Below are 8190 nucleotides of genomic sequence, written 5' to 3' on the forward strand. Positions count from 1 at the left end.
AGGCCTTGGATGATCCAGTCATTCATCAGTCACTCCAATAAAGGCTCAAAGTAGGCTCTTAGCCCAATTGTGAGTTAAGCAAAGCAAGTCTGTAGCACTCCACTGCTAGTTTGGTTCTCTTCTCATTCCTAGTATGAGGGTACCAGCAGTAATTGTGTCCCCACACCCTGCACCCCCATGGAAGCCTGCTCTGAGGAAAGGGCCTATTACCTTCCTGACTGAGCCTGAGTGAACCACTGGCAGTGGTTACACAGCTACCTATGCCCATGGGGTCTCCAGCTACTCAGGCCAGCATCAATGGAGAAATGAAGCCCACTGAACAGAACTACAGACCTCACCGGTGTGGGTGCACATGAAGAAGGAGGGGCTTTCCAAGAGCCAATTCTCTTCACCCTCTCCGAAGGCACTGTGAGGATCAGAAGCCATACATACCTTAGAATGAAGGAGCTCACAGTGGAGTAGAAGCAGCAAAACCCATAGAAAGTGACTGTGTAATAAGACAGGATTTAGCACTTCTCCCTGGTCATGGACTGCAGGGAAAAGTGTGGATTTCTCACTTTCCACATGCTGGTCTCCAATGGCTGTGATGCCTGGGCCTCACTCCCCCAGAGCAGTGACAATGGGGAAGAGGGGTGGAGAGGGAGAAAGTGAGCTTAATCTTGGGCCCAGTTCACAGGTCCAGCTGGCCTCACTGAGCTGCTTTTCAATGAAGAAGATGATGCTTTAGCCTCCATCTAGGTATTATTTCTCAATTTGTTCAGAAGTGGAATGGGGCAGAGGGGATGATTTATTGAGGGCCCTCTCAGGGACCCCATAGAGTATAAATGCTATGGATGTTCAGAGGCAGGGAGGCCAAGTGGACTGGAAACCAGGAAGGCTTGACTGAGGAGGCAAGTTCTCTGAGGATGAGCCTAGTTGAACATGGCTGGCTCAGGAGTAAAGGGGCACTCTTGCTGAAGGTTTTGTGACCAAGGCACTGAGAGAAGAAGTAGCCAAGACATGGGGAAAACAGCAATAGGCCACTGTGACCAGAGCCCGAGACGTCCTTGGGAGAGATGGCAGTTGGGTGGAGGAAGAGGACTGAGAATTCCGAGCAGCCAGTAGAGACTAGATTGGTCAGTTGGTCAAAGCATGTTACCCAAAGACTTTGCCAGGTCCAGGGGAAGTGACTGCAGGCAGAGTTAAGGACAGCTTAGAGGAGAAAGTACAGGACAGGCTGAAAGGTTACTGTGACTGTCCCACAGGTCCCTGATGCTGGGATGTGGGCCTAACCTGGGGAAGTGGCACTAAAACCCCTGCAATTTTATGCAACTAATAATGACAATGAAAGCCATATATCCACATGGAGAAGGTCTGTTATATAACATTCGGTGGAAAATAATCACACCTAAAACTCTGTTCATAGCAAAGTTATAATTATGCAAGAACAATTACATGTAAAAACAAAACCGAGTAAAATATACCGAGAAGTAAACCTTTCCCTCTTTTCTGCAATTCCCCAAAGAGTATGTGTTGCTTTTAGGACAAACTTACCTGTACAAAGCAGTGCAGCTTTCTTAGGAAACAACACACACAGGCAGGACGTGCAATTAAGCCACACTGCACTCTGCTGCCCTCCACCCAGGGGACCACCGCCCACCCTCCTTGAGCTCATCCCTCCTGGTAATGAGCATGATAAGTTCTAGAAGCTGGACGTTTGTTATAAAGACCCAGGGCCAGCACTGGGCATGGATTCCTATGTTTGCTTCATCCTCTCATCCCTTCCCAAGGTTGTCTTCTCCTGGTTGACCCAACCCCTGACTTCCAAAGCACAGGACCCATTTTTCTTTTTCCCCACAGCCAGTGAGGGCTTTGGTCTCTTTGCAGACACCTAGAACTCCGCAAGACTCCTTACTGGTTGCTGGAAGAAAGGCTGCCACTCTCCTTCACTGTGCTATCTACAGTTCCCACCTCCCCAGCTGGGCTTCAAGCTATATCACTCCACTGAAATGCCTGTGTTGGGTCACCTGCGTGGTTCAGCGGTTGAGCATCTGCCTTCTGCTCAGGGCATGATCCCAGGGCCTGGGATCAAGTCCCGCATTGCTCTCCTTGCAGGGTGCCTGCTTCTTCCTCTGCCTATGTCTCTGCCTCTCTCTATATGTCTCTCATGAATAAATAAAATCTTTTTAAAAAATGAAATGCCTGTGTTAAGGCCACCACGGACATTTGTGATGGAAAATCTGATGGTCGTCTCTCTGTCCTTGTCCCACTTTTCCTGCTCAGCAGCAGCCAACACAGTAACCACCCCTTTTTTGGAACATTTGCTCCAAGAGACTTCCAAAAAACTATACTCTTGGTTTTCCTCCTACCTCACTGTTCCCTCTCAGTCTACCTTCCTGGCTCTTTCAAGTTCCTGGGCCTCTGCCCCAGGATTATGTCTCCTTTTCATCCTTCTCCACATTCTCTCCTTTCTTGTCTGGTCTTATGGCTTTGGATCCCATCTAAGTCATGATGTCTCCCAAAAGCTGTGCCCCAAGCTTCATCACTCATGTTGCCCTCCTGACCCCTTGGATGTCTTAATAGTATCTTGAAATGAAAGTGGCCAAAGCTGCATACCCCAAAGTCTCCTCACCTCAAGAGACAGCATCTCTATCACCGCCCCCACAGATCATGGCAATACTAGCAATCATCCTTGGTGCCCTTCCCCTCCCCTCCCCACCCTCCAGATCTATTCTATAGTGAGTTCTATGACTCTGACTCCAAATATATCCCAGATCTCCCATCATCCCAGGCCAAGCTACTCCCTTTCTCACTAGGAATTCTGCAGCCTTTTGTTGGTCTCCCTGCATCCACTTTGCCCCTACAATTCTTCCCAGGCAGCCAGAAGAATTTTTTTTAAGTGTAAATCACAGCAGGTCATTCCTCTAGTCAAAAGAATGGCCTCCCAAGAAACAAAGCCTCTACTCTGCTCTCACTGCAGCTATCCTACATTGTATTAGAAGTCCCAGTCAGTGTACAGGCAAGAAATATAAAGGCATAAAGATTGGAAAGGAACAAGTAAAGCTGTCTTTATTCACAGATATTATTGTGAATGTAGAAAACTACTAGAGCTAATACATAGATTTAGCAATGTCACAGAATACATGATTAATACATTAAAAAATCTATTGTAGTTTCATAAACTAGTAATAAGCTATTGGAAAATTTAAAAATTTTTAGATTCTACTTTAGAATAACACCCAAAACCTAAAAATACTAGCAGTTAATGTAATCCAAGATGTACAACACTATAAAATTTTGCTGAGAAAAAAATGTTAAAAGATTTAAATGGAAAGATATGCCATGTTCATGGATTGAATGTAATCAAGACCATATGGTATTGGCAAATATGTAGACAACGAGGTCATCAACAGAAGAGAATAGAGTCCAGAACTAGACCCACACATATATAGTCAAGTGGTCTTTTATAAGAGTGCCGCAACAATTCAACAGGGAAAGAAATGTTTCTTTTTCTTCAAGATAAATATAAACCTCAATCCTAAGTTCCTACCACACTCAAAAAAATCAATAACAGGTGGATCATGGCCCCAAATGTAAAAGCCAAAATTATATAGATTATGAGGGAGAACATAAAAAGATGTTCATGACCTTGGTGTAAGTAAAGATTTCTTAGAACATAAAAAGCATAATCATAAATATTAATCTTCAAAAAAACTAAAAACTACTGTTCATCAAAAGCACCCATTAAGAAAACAAGTAGATAAGTAGAGAAGTAGATAAACCCAAACACTTCCAACACATATCTATAAAAATGGGTGTGTATCCAGAGTATATAAAGAACTCCCATAACTCAATAATAAAAAGGCAAACAACCTGATGTTTTGAAAACAGGCTAAAGACTTGAACAGATTTACAAATGGCCAGTAGTCACATGGAAAAGTCCCTAGCATTGTTAACCTCAGAGAAATGCAAACTAAAATTATAGTGAAATACACTGAAAAATAACAATGAAATACTATGCATCCATCAGAATAGCTAAGATAAAAAGGACTGATAACACCAGATGTTGATGAGGATGTGGAGCAATCAGAAGTCTCATAAATTATTGATGGGAACATAAAAGGATACAACCACTTTGGAAATCTTGCATTTCTCAAAAAGTTAGATATATCCATAATGTACATTCAGAAATTTTACTTCTGAGTATTGACTAGCCATTTCAGTCCTAAATAGTTACCCGAAAGAAATGAAAATATATGTCCACATAAAGACTTGTGCGTGAATGTTCCTAGCAGCTTTTTTTTTTCATAATAGCCCAAAACTAGAACAGCCCAATAACCATCAAATTGTGGTATGTTCATAAAATGTAATACCACTCAACAATTAAAGGAAAGAACTACTAATCCAACAACATGGATAAATCTTGAAAAGTAGCAAAAGGCACCAGACACAAAAAGCTACATACTTACCTACTTGTATAATCCCAGTGATTATATGAATTTCCAGAATAGGCAACACTTATATATGGTGATAGAAATCAGATCAGTATCTGTGATAGGGGGTTATTAGGGCACTTTCTGAGGTGATGGAAATGTCCTATATCCTGACTGGGATCCTGGTTACACGAGTATATGCATTAGATTAAAATGATCTCATTTAGCAAAATCAGACCTATAAATACAGAGAACAAACTGATGGTTGCCAGAGACAAGGGGAATGGGAGGATGGGCAAAATTGGTAAAGGGAAGTGGGAGATAGAGGTTTCCACTTATGGAATGAATAAGTCACGAGAATAAAAGGCACAGCATAGGGAATATAGTCAATGGTACTGTAACAGCGGTGTGTGGTGACAGATGGTAACTATGCTTTTGGCGAGCACAGCATAATGTATACAGAAGTTGAATTACTATGTTGTACACCTGAAACTAATGTGACATTGTATGTCAACTATATGCAATTTTTTAAGAAAGGGAGTGGGGGAGTTGGTGAGGGGCAGAGGGAGAGGGAGGGAAAGAATCTTAAGCAGGCTCCATGCCCCACACGGAGCCTGAAATGGGGCTTGATCTCACAACCCTGAGATCATGACCTGAGCCAAGATTAAGAGTTGGACACTTAACTGACTGAGCCAACCAGGCTCCCCAACTCTACTCAAATTTTTAAGAATTATTTTTTAAGTAAACCTCTTGAAAAAAAAATAGAAAAAAGTATATGTCCTTAAAAATATTATTTAAAATAATACAATAAATATTTTAATATATATTTTTAAAATAAAATAATTTACCTTTACACTTAAGATTTTACTTAATAGGGAAGCCTGGGTGGCTTAGCGGTTGAGTGCCTGCCTTTGGCTCAGGGTGTGATCCTGGAGTCTGGGGATCAGGGATCGAGTCCCACATCAGGCTCCGCGTGGAGCCTACTTCTCCCTCTGCCTATGTCTTTGCCTCTCTCTCTCTTTCTCTCTCTCTCTCTCTCTCTGTGTGTTTCTCATGAATAAATAAATAAAATCTTTTTTAAAATTTTACTTTATATAAATTATAAAGCATAAAAAACTTGGGAAACGACTTGTTTATCCACAACAGGGACCAACTAACAAATCCATGGACTGTTCTTAGAGCCTGTCACAGACCCAATGCTACTCCTTATAGGAACTGAGGTGTGGATGTTTCCCTAGCTCCACCTCAGATGTGCTTTGGAGGATTAGACAAATCAAGGCTGAAAGCATATAGCCTATATTTGACCTGCTTCATTCATCAGGTCAAGGCCAGGTATTGACTTCTGGGCTCAGAACTCTGGCCTTGGAGTGGGTACCGGTCTGTGCTCTGAGAGATAGACAAGACTGTCAGGGAATGGGCTGGAGCCAGGGGCTGAAGGCTTTCCATCTTTGGACCAAGAACCAGATGGTACCCTCAGGATTTGTCTTATGCTTGGGAAGTGGACGTTGGCCTCACCAATCTGAAGCTTTCCCATCCTGTCAACCGGTTCTGTGGGCAGGAGGTGGGAGACTAACTCTCCCACACCCAAGGCCTGAAGGAGGACTCAGGTTCACATGTAGTCTTTGGAAAAGACAATCCGTCTTCTACTCCCTCCCTCCACTGTCTCTTTCCTCCAGGCAGGCTCCCAACACTGCTTACTTCTGCCTCCCGGGACCCCAAGCTTTGGCTATTAGGAACCCTTCTGGGTAAATGGCACACCACCCTCGGTGTCTGTACTGCAGAGGTCTTGGCAAGGCATAGGAGCCTCTGGATTCCTAGATGCTTCAGTCTTCTTGTCAGACCAGTTTTCACTTCCCCTCCAGATCCTTCTCTTCTCCCCATACTAGAAAGAGTCCTGAGCTACCAGGTGAGTGGGACTATCTCAACTCTTGGAGCAGCAGACTCTGTAATTATGGTGTTTTCTCCTGCGTTCTCACATTGAATCCTCTCAAGAACCCTATGAGCATCCTTGTGGCCATTTTATGGGCAAGAAAACTAAGATTCCAAAGAGGGAAAGAGGCTTGCCCAAGATCACACAAAGCAGCAGACCCCAGAGCTCCAGGTGTTTCCTGGCATGGAAACCCCTTCTCCATAGCAGGGAAGAGCAGTGGCCAGTCTTCGAGGGGCTGGTCTTCAACCTTCTGCAAAACTTGGAATAGGCAGTGCCAGACCTAGCACTATGACATCTGCAGGGAGAAGTCTGGAAGCTGTGGAAGATACTTTGGGGGAGAGGAGTAGGGAAGGCTTTTCCCTCACCCCCACCCCATCCACCTCAAGGATATGGCCCAAGTTTTGGGGTTTTTCTAGATGCAGTGCTGGCAACCACTGGCCAGTGAGAGACCACTAAGGGTGGTCAGCTGGGGTCAAGGTCACCAAACCAAGCTTAGTAGCAAAGTCATTCAAGGAGCTAGTAATAAATGTAGGTGCCATCCAGGCTAAGGCAGGTTCTCTTCTCTGGAGAGTCCACCTTGAAGGAGTCTGCAGGGAGCAGTCACACCTTCAGCCAGAAAGCAAGGACTCCAGATCAAACAGGCCACAGGTTCCAACATTTCCACAGCTGCAGTCCTCTCGGTCCTCAAGGCACAGCCAGGAAATGCCTTGTGCATTCAGGTAGTCCCAATCCTGGGAGTGGCCAAGAGGGAGACATCAACAGTCAACCCGGGAGCCAGAGGTCTCAGACTCAAAGAAGCCCCCTGGGCTCCAGCAGAATCTGCACAAGGAAGCCCCACCCTTCAGGCCTCCACACTTCTTGGCTGGAGCAACCCAATGCCTCTAGGACCAGCCTACCCGCACACCTATCCCTCTCTGCTTGTCCCTGGCAGGGCCCCATACCCCTGCCAAACACAAACCCTCCTGTCACCTGAAGGCCTCTGGAAAGGAAGCCCAAGTGAGAGCCGTGGAGGCCCCAAGCAAGTCACTGACAAGTCCTATTCAGGAGCGAGTGAGAAGGGAACACAGTTCTGCAGAAGGAGGTGAGAGCCAAGAGGGCCAAGAGAGAACTCTGAAGCCAGGGAAGGGGCCCCGGGCAAAACAGGAGGCAGGCAGTGCATGTGTGGGGTAGCTGTCTAAGCTCAGAGGCTGGCTTGTGAGCCTCAACTTTCTCATTTATAAACTGGGAAATAAATACAATAAGGCACCTTCCAGCTCTGACCTTCTCAGATCCTATCTAGATCTGCTCTCAAAGCTGTGTCTGAACTTACCTGTGATGACTTTCACTGGTCCTGGGTCCACTCCCATCTCTGGAGGGCTGGGTTTGGCCCACCCAGGAGGACACATAGAGAGATGAGAAAGTACAGGGACCCGAGAGGCACCACTTGCCCTCCAGGTAATCTGACTCTGAGAAGCCCTGAAGCTGGAAGCCACAAGCTCTTCTGGGCTCCTCCCATCCTGATGCCCTCTTCCCTGCCCCCAACTTTATGGCCATTTCAGGAAGCCTTCCTCTGTCCACAGCTTCACTACTAGCTTCTGTGTGGCATTGGATGAACCAGATGGCCTCCGGCCTCCTTCTTCCCCAGAAGACAGAACATGGCCACCTGCCTTTCTCCTTAACTTCCTCCTACCCATTCCACCTTTGTCTCCTCCAGGCAGCCCTCCCAGCTTCAGGTGGGCAGAATTTATTCCACAGAATTAACTGAGAAAACCCACCTGACCTCAAGAGCAACAGAGAAAAGAAAATCTTCCAGGGTCAGGCCAGGGCAGGCATGGGAGGTGGGGTTCTTGTTCTGGGAAGAATACTTTG

This window comes from Canis lupus, chromosome 20, assembly GCF_011100685.1.
Source record: "Canis lupus familiaris isolate Mischka breed German Shepherd chromosome 20, alternate assembly UU_Cfam_GSD_1.0, whole genome shotgun sequence".
In the NCBI taxonomy this organism is placed as follows: domain Eukaryota; kingdom Metazoa; phylum Chordata; class Mammalia; order Carnivora; family Canidae; genus Canis; species Canis lupus.